The following is a 16,244-nucleotide window of genomic DNA, read 5'->3' as shown; positions in this document are numbered from 1 at the left end:
TCAGTATTAAAAGGCAATTTTTAGTTATCACTTCCCCGTCAAACTCTCTTTTGCCTCTTACTGTGCTCTTACTGTCCTCTTCCTCGTATCCCCCATTGGCAGTTTCATGCTGCTGACTGGGAGTTATCTTCTCTTACAGTGCCCCCTCTTCCTCTTTCTTCTTTTCTTGCCTCCACAAGATATGTTGTCCTTTGTCCTGGTTTTAAGTGCTGCTCTCACCGCCAATCCCTTTGATATGCAACTGTTTACTGTCATATGTGTTCCTTCGTGGACTACTTGTTCGCGTGCCCTCCGTGTGAAACGTGCCGCCTGGAAAAGTTTCATAATAAACAGTCCACGCATGATCGGATTCGTAGTCTCCTCATATTTCGCCAAGCTTCTGCTATCTTCCACATACCATCCATCAGACCAAAACATTCTAGCTGGAGGGACTATGTTTCTTCTGTTTCTGAAAATACACATGTTGAGGCAGTTTGATCCCAACTTCATAGAATAACGGGCATAACATATCCCACTCCAGTTTTCGATTCTTAACACTGATGACTGATCCGTGGCTGATTCTTTCTCAGCTGCGGATGCTTTGGGTAGTTATTTTAGCCTTACAAGTATATTCTCATCTTCCCCCAGAATTTCATTACGTTAAATCTGATTCTGAATCTGAAACTAGATCTTTTCCTTTGTCAGCTGAGGACGTTCTTAATGCCCCGTTCTCTTTTCGTGAATTGTCATCATACATTAAAACCTGTAAAAATATAATTGAAGGACTTGATGATCTTCGTTACACTATGTTAAAACATCTCTCCCCACAAGCCGTGTACTTTCTCTTATCCCTCTATAATAGATTTTGGATTGAAGGTTTCTTTCTTCCTGACTAGCATATAGCGATCATCCTCCCATTTCTTAAGCCTTGTAAACCTGGTCACCATGCTCAAGATTACCGTGTCCCATAGCCCTGACTAGTTGTTTATGTAAACTTCTTGAACGGATGGTCAATACTTGACTCGTGACACACTGAATCCTGCTGTCTTCATTCCCACTTACAATTTGAATACCATAAAGCATGGAGCACCTTAGGCCCTCTCTCGCTCTCTTTCTCTCTCTTTTAACGTCGTCTCCCCCCCCCCCTTTTTTTTTTAATAAGGGCTAAGGCATTGCCCGAGGATAGAGGACTTAGGTTTGGAGCGTGTAGCACTTTATGACCGCATGCCCTTCCTGATGTGTACCAATGACCGTTGGGTGGACTGGAACTTCCGACCCTTCGGCCAGAGTGGAGCACTCTAACCCACTGAGCCACAATTCGAATATTGTATCCTTTCTGTTTTTTCACTCAGTCAGTCACTGCTTTTTTTCTTTCTTTTTTTATTATTATTATTATTTAGAAGAGGCCTGAGATACGGCATGGAGGCATAGTATTCCTCGTTGTCCTCATTCTCTTGGTCTGCATAGTAATATACAATATTTTCTTCAAAAAATTCTTTTGCTCCAAACTTTTCATGTCCGTCTAAGAGACCATCTTTCCCATTCCTTTCCCCAGCATGGTGTCCCCTAGAGCTACATCCTTAGTACTACCTTTTTCCTTACAGCAATAAATGGCACTGTCTCTTCTCAACCCCTTTGTGTTTCGGCCTTTCTGTTGATGATTTTGCTAATTACGCTGCATATTCAGATCTACCTCGTTTCAAATACTTTCTTCAGTCCGCCATTAATGCTGCCACCATGTGGGCTATTACTCATGGTTTTTGTTTTTCTACCTCTGAGTCTTTACGCGTTTGCAAACCACACCGCAGTCTTCTCTCTACCTGATAACACCCCTCTTCCCTGCCGCACTTCTGCCGATTTTCTTGGGATCACATTTGACTCCCGGTTAAACTGGAATGTGCATAGTCTTCGTTTGCTGCAAATAGTCTCATCTATCATGGGATGATTATCGTATCACACTTCGTCTTCATTCTGCCTTTATTCTTTCTAAAGCTGATTATGGTTGCCATGTCTATTCCGCCTCCACTCGCGCTCATTGAAAGCTGGACTCCGTTCATCATACTGGTGTTCGTTGTGGTGCTTCTCGGTCAACTCCCGCTGCAAGTCTTACGAATCAGGCATTCTCCCCCCTCCCCCTATTTTTATCGTCGTTCTCTTATCACTGCTGAGCCCTATGCACGTCTCCTTCAGTTTCCTACAAATGAGTTACTCTGTCCTTCCAGTCTTCTCCAACACTTTTCACTCTGTCTCCCATCTCCTGTTCCCCCTTCGGGTCCCTGCCCTTCTTCAATCCATTGATTTCACCTTGCCTCCTAGTCTTCCACTTCATCCAGTGTCCTTCCCACGTTGGCTTCTGCCTCCTGCTGTGGTCTGCCCTTCTTTTCTCATTTGTTTTAATGAGTCTCTTCTTCCCCAAAATACTCTTCGCTCCGTTTTACTTGAACATATGTCCTGTCACTCTTCTGCCATGCATTTAATTTTTGATGGCTCCAAACTTTGCCATGGTGTCGGGTTTGCTGTTAATTGTGTTCCCTGACTCCTTCCAATGGAAGTATTCGCACTGCAGAACTGAATGCTATTCTTTTTTATCTGAAGTCTCTTCCTCCACCTTTATCTTTACTGATTCTCTCACATTGTGCCCAGTTCTTTAGACACCACGCCTTCTTATCATCTAATCACCCAAATCACGAGTGGCAATTCCGTCTTTCTGTTCGAAAACGTCAGTTTGCTTCTGGGTTACTAGCCATTGGGATTACAGGTAATGAACAAGCTGACTCGCTGGCACGTTCTACTACTCTCCTCTAGGTCCTTTCTCCGCTCCATTCCTGCCCTTGATTGTTTCCTTCTTCTGACCCGTCTCTTCCGTGAACGTTGGCAATCCTTGTGGAACTTGCAGGTTCACAACAAACTTCTTAGTGTTAAACCCTCAGTTCTCCTCTGGCACACATCAACCCATCCCAATCGTCAATGGGAGACAATCCTTGATCGTCTTCGCTTGGGCCATACTCGCCCCACTCATAGTCACTTAATAAACCATGACCGTCAGCCCCTCTTCACACCGTAACTGCCCTATGACTATCAGTCACCATTTACTTGATTGCTCGTCTACATTCCAACGCAGTCTTTCAGCTTTCCCCTTTTATCATCATTACGTCAACCCCCACAGCTTACTGATTTTTAAGGTGAGTCTCCCACTGTTCCTATTTCCAATATTATTATTTTCCTTAATGCTCTTCATATCATAAATTTCCCCCGCTCCTTACTGCCTAACTGCCATATAGCAATATTATGGCTTGGTGCTACTTCTTCATTATTCCTTCCTTCATTCTTCACAAAGAAAGATGGGGTGGGAAATCATAGACTAGTTGAGTGAAAAGTTATGCTGACCTTTTCAGTAGTTGAAATTATATGAGAATAGAATACAAACCAACGTTTGAGAAACAATGAGCAGATGGAAAAAATATTTTGAAAATCTGATGAATTGGAATGGCGAAATCAGAGTAGCTGCAAACATTATTCTTATTCTTATTTTTTTTTTTTTTTTTTTTTTTAGTGGCGCTCCAAGGAGAAATGTAATGTTGGGAAACACAACAGTGGCATAAGTGAAGAATATGCTGTGATGCGGCTGAAGAACAGGAAGGCAGCAAGTGTTGAAGTGTATGCAGGGATGATTAAATGCGGTGGATAGAGTGGAATGAAGTGGTTGTTTGGGATGTGGAAGAATGCTTGGATGAACGAAACTGTACCAGTAGAGTGCAAAATGGCTGTGATTGTACCCCCGTACAAGAATGAAGGTGAGCAAAGTGAGTGCAAAAACTCTCAAAGACGTGTCTCTCGAGTATTGCAGGAAAGTTAAATGAAAGGATGGTAAATTTTTACAAGTGGACAATACACCCCCCAGGTAGTGCAATATATTTTTCTGGCAGTTTTTGATGCGATTCGAATGTTTCTGACCTTCATTCTTGTCGGAAATGCCCCTCACCGAACACAATAAAAGTAACCAAACTAAACCCAACATACCTAACCCATCTTAGGGGAGTAATAATCAATTTCCGAATGGGGTAATGGGGGTTATTTGTGATCCTTAGGGACTATACTATACGATAATGGTGCTAAAATTCCAAAACTGCATATTGTCCACTTGTAAAATAATACCGAAAGGATTTTCACAGAGAAGGTAAGGGATATATCAGAAGGCGGTGACAATCAGGGTGGCATTCGAAGTGGTAGAGGAGTGTGGGTCAGGTATTTGCAATGAGATACCACCCATTTTGGGCGATTTTAACGTCCATAATGTAGAATGGTTATTGCATTCTGCCAGGACTGACGATACTGGTCCAGAGTGCAAGCTGTTTGCAGAATCGTTTAATCTCATGCAATTGGTAAAACAACCAACCAGAATACCAGATAATCCTGACCATAGAGCCTATCTCTTGGGCTTATTCCTGATAAATAATCCAGATCAATATGGACAGACTTAGGTACTGTCACCACTTGGATCCTCCGACCACAATCTCATCAAACCCTCATTAGTCAGTTGTCCCAAACCTCCCCGTTCTGATCAGATGACATTTTGATAGGGCAGCCTGGGATGGACTTAGCAATTATCTTGCTGATATTCCATGGCAGTCTTTCTTCTCCAGTGACATCAGTTCTACCCAGTCTTATATTAATGACTTAATATATGCCGGGATGGAACTGTTCATACCCAGCCAACAGTTTACTAGAAGACCGGACTCCCCAAAATTGTTGCCAGAGCAACAGCCAAAAAGTCCTTAGCATATACTTTTTACTTAAAAACAGATTCCCTCAGTCAACTTAAAATTGCTAGAAACCAAGCAAAACTGTAATAAATTTCGCGAAATCAAACTTTCTTCACAACCAAGCATCCAAGCCATTAAATAATATTAAAGACAATAGAATATTCTGGTAAACTCTCATTTCTTTCAGTAATAACTTTAACAAGTCATCACCCATTTCCATACTAAAATCATCAGATGGAAACACTATAAATGATCCGCGTGGATAAGCGAACATCCTTGCCATTACCCTTGCCAGAAATTCTACCTTAGAGCAAGTCAGTCAGAACGTCCCTCTACAAGAAACTGACTCTCCCGAAATTGCTCCACTTATGATACAGACTGCCTAGATATGCGAAATCTATCCTAGACAATTTATCAACCAACAAAACTCCAGATCCATGTGAATCATTTTTAAAGTGTTCCCCAGAACTTGCTCCTGTTCTAGCTAAATTATTCAAACTATGCTTACATACTTTTTCATTTCTTAATTTTTGGAAAGAAGCCAATATCCATCCAGCTCCGAAGAAAGGAAGTTCTACTTACCCCTCTCATTAGAGATCATCAGTTATCACGTCTTCTCTTGGTAAAGTATTTACCAGCCGCGATAGCGAAGCTGGTATTGTTTTCAGTGTGTGTGTGTGTGTGTGTGTGTGTGTGTGTGTGTGTGTGTGTGTGTGTGTGTTCTTACCTAATTGTATCTTTACAGGAATGAGTCAAGCTCGTACTGTCCCGTGTCTTAAACCATATTTATCGTACATATCCTTAAATTTGTGAATTGTTTTGGCACACACTATTTCACTCGGTAGTGCATACCATTGATCAATTGCTCTGTTTGGGAAACTGAATTTACTCAGGTCTTTATCACCTCTCTTCTTATGCAGTTTTTTGCAGTGTCCTCTTGCTGATGCTTCCCCATATGTTAAGTAATCATTTATGTCTATTTTCTCCTTCCCTAATATGCATTTATATAGCATTATCATGTCACCTCTTTTCCTTCTCTCCTGTAGTGTTGGTAGATTCAGTTTATTTAGTCTTTCTTCGTAGCTTAGATCCCTTAAGCTTGGTATCCATCTTGTAGCGGCCCTTTGAACTTTTTCAATCTTGTCTGTGTGTTTTTTGAGATGAGGACTCCAGACTACTGATGCATACTCCAGGGTTGGTCTGATGAATGATGTTATTATCCTTCCTAGCATGTCTTCATTTATGTATGTGAATGCTATTCTCATATTTGCAAGCAGTGTATACATGTTCCGTACCTTCTCACTGATGTGGTCAGCCGGAGATAGTCTGTTATTGATAATCACACCTAGGTCCTTCTCTCTTTCTGATGTGTGTAGGGTTTTATTCCCTAACGTGTAATCCCAATCAGGTCTTTTTCCACTTTTACCAAACTTGATTACATGACACTTGTCCACATTGAATTCCATTTGCCATGTATTACTCCGTTCATGAAGTTTATTTAATTCTTCGTGTAGCTCTTTACAAGAGTCTGTGTTAGTAATTCTCCTTTGTTCATCTGCAAACATATTTAGATAGCTTTCATTGCCAGTGTTACTGTCTATATCATTTACAGTATATACACTAAAAACATGATTGGTGCCAGCACTGAGCCCTGCGGTACTCCACTAGTCACTTCTTTCCATGATGAGTAGTTTCCCCTTAATACTGTTCTCATTTCTCCTTTAATGAGAAAATCTTGCATCCAACAAAACAGTTTGCCTCGAATTCCTCCTTGATGGTACAGTTTCCATAGAAGTCTTTGGTGCGGTACTGTGTCAAATGTTTTCTTGAAATCTGAATAGATACTGTCCACCCATCCTTCTCTTTCCTGTATTGTCTGTTACTCTGTCATAGTAGCTCAACAGATTAGTAACACATGATTTTCCATTTCTGAAACCAAACTGTCTTTCTCTTATCATATTGTGTTCTAGATGATTTACCCAAGCTTTTCTTATAAGCTTTTCTAATACCTTGCTTACAACACTGGTCAGTGATACTGGTCGGTAGCTGAGTGGATTTTGTCTATTCCCTTTCTTGAATAAGGGGACAATATTTGCTTTCTTCCAAATATCAGGTATTTTACCTTGACCCAAGGATTTCTTGAAAATTAAAAATAATGGTTTACTTAACTCCTTTGCACATTCTCGTAGCACCCAACATGAAATTTCATCAGGACCATTTGCTTTTCCTCTGTCTAATTTACTTAACTCCTCCTGTATTACTTTTTCTGATATTTGTATATCTGGTAGTATGTGTGGACATGCATGTTCCACATAGTCCCTCTCAAAATTTTTTCTTCTGTAAAAACTGATTGAAAATTCTTATTTAGTCCATCCATCCATCCATCCATTGCCAGACGCCATGTATCCCAGACAGGGTGGCCAAGGGCTTAGAGTTAATTGTTTTACAGGGAGGGGCTCTAATCCTCCACCAACCCCACTTGACGTAGGGATGCCAACAGCATCTGGTGTTCCCAGGCGGTCACCCATCCAAGTACTAACCAGACCCAACGTTGCTGAAAATTCTTATTTAGTGCTTCACAAATATCTTTCTCTTGTGTATAGGTGATTCCATCGTCTGTAATGGATTGTATTATATCTTTTACTTTGGTTTTGCTTCTGATGTAGCTGTAAAACAGCTTCGGTTGATCACTACTTTTATTTATGATATCCTCCTCAAACTGTTTTTGGGCTTCCCTCCTTATTCTTGTATAATCGTTTCTTGCCTGTTTGTAATTATTATATGCCCTTTCACTATTATCTTCTGTATCTAATCCACAACAAATCTCTTCTTTCTTTTGATTTTTTACATTCTGTATTGAACCATTTCTGTATTTTCTTATCTGCTTCTTTGTGCTGTGGGATGTACTTCTGGACTCCTATTTCATAAAATTCACAGAATTTTTTATATACAGCATTTAAATCTTGTCCTCTAAGCTCATTTTCCCAATCAACGTCTAAGAAATACTTCTTTAGGTCATGATAATTTCCCTTTATATAGTTTAGGCTCTTTTTGTAACTTTGCTTTTAACTATGTCATATGCTATCCTGAAGTTGCAATTTAGTACTGCATGGTCGCTCTTGCCGAGTGGATGGTGATATATTAAACTGTCAGTATCATTTTCTTGCCTAGTAAATATGAGATCTAGCATTGAAGGTACATCGAGTCCCCTTTTTCTGGTGGTTTCCCTCACATGTTGCGTTAGGAGAAACTCTTGCACGAGATCCAGGAGCTTTTGGTCCCAACAGCTTTCTTGGCTTATTATATCTAGAGTATTCTAATTTTTATTTGTATTAAAATCTCCAGTTAGTATCATTCTTTCCGATTTCTCTTCCATTTTATGTAGTAATGCTCTTAAACTCTGAATTGTACTCTCTGCCAGGTCCTCATATTCGTCTCTTTCCCATGTGTTTGATTTGGGTGGCATGTACAAATTGGCTACAATTACTTTCCCTTCAGATGTGTTGATCTCTACTGCAATCATTTCTACTTGTGAGGGTATATCTAGTTTTATTTCATTGACTTTTAGATTTTTCTTAGTTAATATTATAATTCCTCCTCCTTTTTTTAAGTTTCTATCTCTTCTCCATATATTATATTCCTCTAAGTTTAGTATGTCATTTGATATCCTTGGTGTTAATTTTGTTTCAGTTAGGCATATTATATGTGGTTCATTTTCTCTGACATAATCATTCATCTCTAATAATTTAGATACCATTCCATCCACATTTGAGTACATCAACTTTATCATCTTGTTTATATACTTATCATGACTTGGTTCTACTACCTTCCTCCTTTTTATTCCCTCCTGTTTATGTGCCACTTTCGTACCTGCAATCCTGTTACTTTGTAAAAAAAAAAAAATGTGTTCTCCTCTTCTGATCTTCCCTCATTTTTTGTTTTTGCTTCCTCCCTCTTATCTTTCAGTAATTCCAGTTCCTCTTGTGTTAGACATCTTTTTATCCACACAGTTTTGAACTCCTCTTTTTCCATAAGATTCTTTGCATTTTTTAGTATCTCCTCCACGGTGTTTACACTCTGGAAAGTTACCTTTAGAGGGCTTGACTTGCTTTTCTCGTATTTCCCTAACCTTTTGTGTTCCTCTATGTCTTTACTACAGATTTCCTCTGATACTTCTTTCAATAAGCTCATTACATTTGCCATCTCCTTTTTGTCTCTTGAGATCTTGTTTTTTACTTCTTCCTCTTCTATACCAGTGATTACTATAGATTTGTTGATATCTACTGAATCTCTGACTAACTTTGGATTGTTTTGGATTATTCTTTTCACTTCCTTTTTAATGCTTTTTTCTTCCACCCTTGTTTCTAAGTCTGTCTTTACTTTCACCATTTCAGTATACGTGTTTACCACATCATTTTTGTAGCTTTTCACAGCTTCATTCACCTGTGTTATCTTCTCAGTATCGCTGCTCTGGTCTATCAGACTGCTTACTTGCCTAATTGTCTCTGTATCATTTTTTAACTCTTCCATAATACTCTCGTGGTTGACTACTGTACTTGCCATTTCACTCATTTTCCTCCTAAGTGTACTCAGTTCCACTGTTAGTTCACATATGTGTGTGTGTGTGTGTGTGTGTGTGTGTGTGTGTGCGAGCACGATAACTTCGCAGCCGCTCAAGATATCATCACAAAATTTTACAGGTGCGTAGTAGGGGAAAAAAAGCTATTGCGAGTTCAAAATTGGTGAAAGTAGGTCTAGGTCTGTCTGTCTGTTACCACGATAACTTCGCAACCACTCAGTATGTCATCACAAATTTTTACAGGTGTGTAGTAGGGATGAAAATCTATGAGTATTGTTTTCAATTTATCTGTCTGTATGTATGTCTGTGTGTCTGTCAGCATAATAACATCGCAACCGCTCAAGATATCATTACAAAATTTTACACGTGTGTAGTAGGGATGAAAATCTACGAGTTCGAAAATGGTGAAAGTAGGTCAAGGTCAAAGTCATGTTCCGAGATGCGCTAAATATGCATCGGCTTGCGACTGGTATGATTCTCCCCTTTGGGGGGCCTCTAGTTGAGATCGCAATCAATAAGGATATTGTTAAACATCTTGAATCCAGCAACTTAATGAGTGACAGATAGTATGGTTTTCGCCATAAAAGATCCACTGTTGACACACTCATGACATGACTCATCCCATTCACCAGCCAATTAGTGACCAACATGCATAGCCTTCAATATATCTAAAGTTTTTGACAGAATGCAGCACTACTCCCTGTCCTCCAAACTCCCTTGCTTTGGCCTATCATCTTTTGTGCCACTGATTTCCTCATATCTCAGACAAAAAGATGAATGTAGATGATGTATATTCCAATATCCACTCGATTAGTGTCGGCGTGCCACAAGGATCAGTTCTGGCTCCAACCCTATTCCTAATTCATATTAATGATCTCTTGTCTGTCACCCATAATCCCATTCACTCACACATATGACTCAACGCTTCAAGTTCCTTCACACAAACACTCATTCACAAAATTTAATATCTCTAACTCCCAGCTCAGTACAGCAATCTCCATAGATCAAGACTAAGATCACTGAATGGGGACAAAATAACACTGTCTCATTTAATGCTAGGAAAACTTAATATATATACTGTTTACCAACTGACAGATATTGCCAGATTCCAATATTACCTTCGATGCAGCTAATATTTCTACCTCTAAAGGAACTGAAAAATTCGGTGTTTCACATAACAGTACTTCCTAGCTGGACCTCTCATATTAGATCAAGTGCTAAAATTGCTTCAAAGAAACTTGAACATTGTACGGAATCCGCAATTTCCTCACTGACAGGCAATTAGCTATACTTTGCAATTTATGTGCACTTTCAGCTGGCATACTGCTCACCCATATCGGGTAGATGTAGAAAAGTTGCACTAAACTGGACAATATTCAGAAAAAAGCTTTATGAGTTATTAATAACACTGCAAGTACAAATGAACTACCTCTCCTACAAGTATGGTGGAATGTTTCCTCCCTTGCATTATCTTACAGATACTTTTATGACAAAAGCTCAGAGGACGTTGCTTCCACTGTGCCATCTCTCTACGCATTCCTTCTTGCTACATGAGCATCTGGTAGCGCTCTTGAGTGGACTGTCACACTGCCATATTGCAGGACTTCTGCCTGTCAGAATTCTTTTATTTCCCGAACTGCATCTCTTTGAAAGTAGCCTCCCGAATAGCTCTCCCCTAAACTTCACATTACAGCAGTTCAAGTCCAACTGTTACAGATTATTTTTTATGAATGAAGGACGCCAGTAATCTGGCGTATGTTTTTTTTTTTTTTTTATTTGTTTTTCATTCCTCTGTTCATATGTGACAGGAAAAAAAGTAATGGTTGTGAATAGGAGTATAACTTATTCATGGCACTTATGGATCTGGCAAAAGCATACAAATTAAACTGAGAGGGATTTTGGAAAGCTTTGCATAGGGATGGTGAATATGGTAAGCTGTTGAATGCCATTAGTTTTTATGATGGAAGTGAAACATACATAAAGGTAGGTGGGCGGTTTAAGCAATAATTAATGCTGGCATGAGACAAGGTTGTGTGATGTTTCCATGGCTGTTCATTGTATACATGGCCTGAGTTATGAGAGAGGTAGTAATGGCAGTTGCCCCAAGCTCATCTGACATGTGAACCACGTAGACTGCAAGTTTAAATTGCCCTGCAGTGCACCATCCACCTTTTGGGAAGCAGGGGAGTAGCCGAGGGACATTTTTATAAGAAGCACAAGAACCAGGTAGTTATACTGGTGCCATCTTATGAAGGTTTTCTTCTCCAGCACCAATGAGAGGTAAAAATATTTTGCTGGATGTTTTTAGGTCGACTTTTCGCCCTAAAGACACCAGCGACTGAGTGGGGTCCTCTTTCTAGACCGGAAATAGAACACTTACAAAGGAACAGGGCATAAAAACTCGGCAAGACACCTTAACACATATATTGCTTTAATCCAACTTCCTTACAATATTCATACAATGGTGCACTAGATGTGGAACGGGTATAGTGACAGGCTAGTTAACAATAATACATCACGTCACACAGACACTATGATTATACCTGAATTATTGTACAAGAGAACATCACTTACGTATGGTGACACTGTTCATATGATCTTTCCCTTGGACTCTACGTAGTACACTGGTCTGTTGCACTTAGGTATCGCCACACACTTGTATATTGCTCTAGTCCTGGGAACTTACAGTAGGCACTAACACAGCACACTAAGTACGTGGGGTTAGAGACACATTACTGGTGGTGTTCCTGTCTCACTGTTTCTAGAATACATGGCACTGTCACTGTTAAGTCTCTAACACGACACTGGGTTCTCACTGTGCCGTCACTGGGCTGCTGAGGTCTGGACTCAGTCGAGATGGCACCCAGGAGTCGGAAGGAGCCCTACTGGTGAGGCCTCCTGCAGTAGGCATGGGACAGCTCTTGGGGGCGTCGCGGCCTGGGTGCATTTCTGGTCTGGGGTGCAGGGAGGCCCTTTCATGTCAGGGCCTCGACCTGGTGAGGGGCCCTTGGGGCTGGGGCCAAACAGCGTCAGGAGTCGGGCCTACCACTTCTTACTCTGGGAGGAGGGCCGAAGATGACTGGGGCCAGGGTGGTCCCACCCTGGGGTCCGAGCACTGACCCTGGGAGGCCTGGGACTGCAGTCGCCTCTAGGTTGGGGCACCGTCAAGGGTTGGCTGTGGCACCTCACCCACAGGGCGTCCATCAGGACCTGGCGTCATCCAGGGACAGGCTGAAGGGCGTGGATTCCGCCATCAGCGACCGGGCCTTGCCACCACTCCTGGAATGGCAGCACCTCTGGGGAACCACAACTGGAGGGAGAGACAGAGGGGTGTCCCGTGCGGCTGCAGGGTGGAGAGTGGGCCGCGCAAGGAACCTTCTCCTCTGGGAGAACCCTCGGGACTGTGGATGAGGGTGTATAGTGGTCATCCCTTCCCTGATATGTACAGTGGCCATCGTCGCGGTTCCACAGACCCTTGGGGTAGCAGCAGAAGGACGTACAGTGGCCATTCCTTCCCCGGCACGTACAGTGGCTGTCGCCGTGGGGCTGCTCCCGAAGGAGAAAGAGGCAGATGAGGGACGTACAGTGGCCGTTCCCTCCCTGATGCATACAGTGGCTGTCACCGTGGGTCTGCCTGCCCGACGGGAAGTAGCTGAGGGATGTACAGTGGATGTTCCCTCCCCAGTACGTCCTGTGGCCGTTACTGCGGTGCTACTCCCGTAGGAGGAGGAGGTGGATGAGGGATGTACAGTGGCCATTCCCTCCCTGACGCATACCGTGGCCATCGTCGCGGTTCCATTCCTGCCTTTGCCTGTCAGTGTGCATACAGTGGCCGTCACACTGAGGCAGGCTCCAGATGTGGCTGCAGCAGAAGGACGTACAGTGGCCATCGTCGTGGTTCCATTCCTGCCTTTACCTGTCGGTGTGCATACAGTGGCTGTCACACCGAGGTGGGCTCCAGATGTGGCTGCAGCAGAAGGATGTACAGTGGTCGTTCCTTCCCTCATGCATCCAATGGCCATCGTCGTGGGGCTGCAGGGGGATACAGCTGAGGTACGTACAGTGGCTGTTCCCTCCCGGTACGCCCTGTGGCCGTTACCACAGTACTGCCTGGTACTGAGTCTGGGGCAGTCCCACCCCGATCCTGACGAGGGCTGGTCTGGCCGAGAAGTAGTCTCTCATCCCTGCGACATTGTGGTTGGGCAGGTTGAGGGGAAGAGGGACACAAGGTTGGGGCGGACCTGGCCCGTCTCGCTCTGGGCCAGCATCGCGCTCACCTGGCCCACTGTGGTGTCCTCCTGGGGTGGGGGTGGGGCTGTGGCCCCATAGCAGGGTGGGGGGTCTGGTGGTGGGAGCAGGCATTTCACCACCGTCCACAGTGAAAAAGTCACAGCCCCGTGACTGAAGGTGGTATGTGCTGGTGGTGAAGGTCTGGTGTGTAGGTGTGAGGTGTTGGAGGAGGGTGGTCCAGTGTTGAGTGATGTGGTTGGGGTCTTGGTGCGGGTTGAATGTAATGTGGAGTGTGGAAGTGTGTGAAGTGTGGCGGAGGCTGCGGAGTTGATGTGACCCTTGTACTCTCTGTCCTGGTCAATGTGGGGGATGCCATACAATTCGTTGGACCTTCATCTCTGGTGGTGGTGCTTGGTGCACAGCTCGTAGCTGTATGCTGGCTAGGGGTGAGGTCCTTGGCATTTTATGAGGGAAGTCAGGGTAGGAGCGGCGGCTCCCCCTGGGGAATTGGGTCGGTGGAAATTTCCACCTTGCCTGATGTAGGGTGAGTGTGATGGGGGTAGTGTTGGTGGTGTGTGTTGTGTCTGGGGCTGAGTGTGGTGATGTAGGAGAGGGCATAGGGGTATATTTGGCTGGTGGGAATGAGAGGCGTCCGGATCTGTTGGTGGTGGTAGTGAGGATGGGTGTGGGGGGTGAGGCTGTGAGGCCACGTGGTGGTGTGGGTGTTCGGTTTTGGTTGTGGGACAGTGGGGTTGGTGGTGTGCGTGATGACAGGTGGTGTGTATAGTGGGCGTGATTGGTGGGTAAGGGGTGGGAAGGTGAGGGTGTGTGGGCAGCGCTGGTGGTGGGTGGTGTCGCTGCACGTGGGCAGCTTGTAGGTGAGGCGGTGCAGGAGGTGGGGATGGAGGAAGCGGAGGTGGGGAGGGTGTGTGTGATGGCGGTGTGGTGCAGGTGGTTGTTTCCGCGGTGGCTAGGGTGGGAGCTGTTGTGGAGCAATGTGTTGTTGATGAGTTGTTAGGGGTGTGGGTCGGTGATGGAAAGTTGTGAGGTGGAGGAGGGGGTGAGAGCAAGGCGGCGGTGTGGAGTGTGCTAGGCAGGGAGGATGATGTTCTGGAATCAGAGGAGGTGGGTTGTGGGTCAGGTAAGGGTGCAGTGGGGGAGGGGTTTGTGGCAGGTGAGGAGGAGGGGGAAGGTGAGGAGGAGTAGGAGTCAGGGGGTGGATTCTTGGAAGGAGGAGAGGGCGACACAGTGCGGCGGGAGGTGTGGGGCGTGCAGTTTGGTGGGGTGTTATTGTCAGTGAGTTGGAAGGGGCACACATGTCGGTTGTGATACGTGCGTGTGTACCCATGATGCTGAATGATAACTTGGTATGGGTTGGGAACTTTGATGATGGTAAATGGGCCTTCAAATCGGGGACATACCTTGTCTGGGGTAGGTAAGTGTGCCACGATGACAGAGTCTCCCAGTTTGTAGGGGTTGGAGGTGATTGTGTCTGGTTATATATCTTGTTGTTGCTGGAGGTGGTGGAGCCACCTCTTGAGGTGGTGTAGGGGGTCAGTGGTGGAGGGTGGGGATTGAAGCTGCTGGCGGAGGGGCAGAAGGGGCGGGGCTTTCCCGAAGACTCGCTCGTGGGGGGTGACCCCATCATCCCTAGGGCATGTGTTTAGACCCCACTGAACGATTTTCACATGGACTGGCCAATCTTCATTGCCCGTTTGTATAATTTGGGCCCGCACCTGGTTGAGGAGAGAACGATGGCTTCTCTCACACACGCTATTTCCTTGGGGCCAGTAGGGGGAGGAGTGGGATATTCGGTAACTGTACAGAGTGGCTAATTCATCCTAGACCTTGCCAGTGAATTCGGGGGCATTATCAGAATGTAGGGACTGGGGAATCTTGAAATATGGGAAAACTTGGCAGACCAATGCATCGGCTACTGTCATTGCGTTGTGTTCTTTTGTGGGGCAGGCAATGAGGAATTTGGAATAAACATTTACAAAAGTAATGATGTACTTGTAGCCTGGTTTGGGTGTTAAGGGTCCGACTACGCTGACTGAAAGTAATTGCCATGGTTTGTGTGCGGTGATTTTTCCCACAGGTCTGGCCGTGTGAGTGATATCCTTCACCAAGGAGCAGGCTCGGCATGTTTAGATGATATTTTTGGCAATTGTGGAGGGGTTGGGTGTCCAGTAAATATCACTGAAAACCTGTAGTAGTTTTTTGGTGCCGAGGTGGATGCCGCTGTTCATGTGGAGGTGAATCATGGCATCGTTTGCGGCATCGGGGTCTAGAACAATGTGGCCGTCTTCGTTAAACAGGTGTTCGCCGTGTTTGTATAATTTGGCGAGGGTGTGCGGCGGTTTCCATGGGGGGCGTTGCTTGGCCTCCCACATTAGGATGAGGTCTGTGTTGGTGCAAATGGAATTAATGGTTAGGTGGGATAGAGCGTTGGCATTTATATGTAGCTTCCCGGGTTGGTATGATATTTCAAAATCAAACTCCTCTAGCACTTCTCTCCATCGAATTAGTTGTGCGCTGGTGATGTTGCATTGTCACAGCCACTGGAGAGATTGATGGTCAGTGATGATGACGACATGGGTGCCTGAAATATATGATCGAAAATAGTCTAAAGCCCAAATGATGCCCAGGCATTCGCGTTTAGTAGCAACGTAATTTCTCTCAGCCTGGTTGAG

This window comes from Coenobita brevimanus, chromosome 23 (genome assembly GCF_032717465.1).
Source record: "Coenobita brevimanus isolate Jiangsu-jjx chromosome 23, ASM3271746v2, whole genome shotgun sequence".
Classification (NCBI taxonomy): Eukaryota; Metazoa; Arthropoda; class Malacostraca; order Decapoda; family Coenobitidae; genus Coenobita; species Coenobita brevimanus.
The sequence above is the reverse complement of the archived record's forward strand: the minus strand, read 5'-3'. Positions refer to the sequence as shown.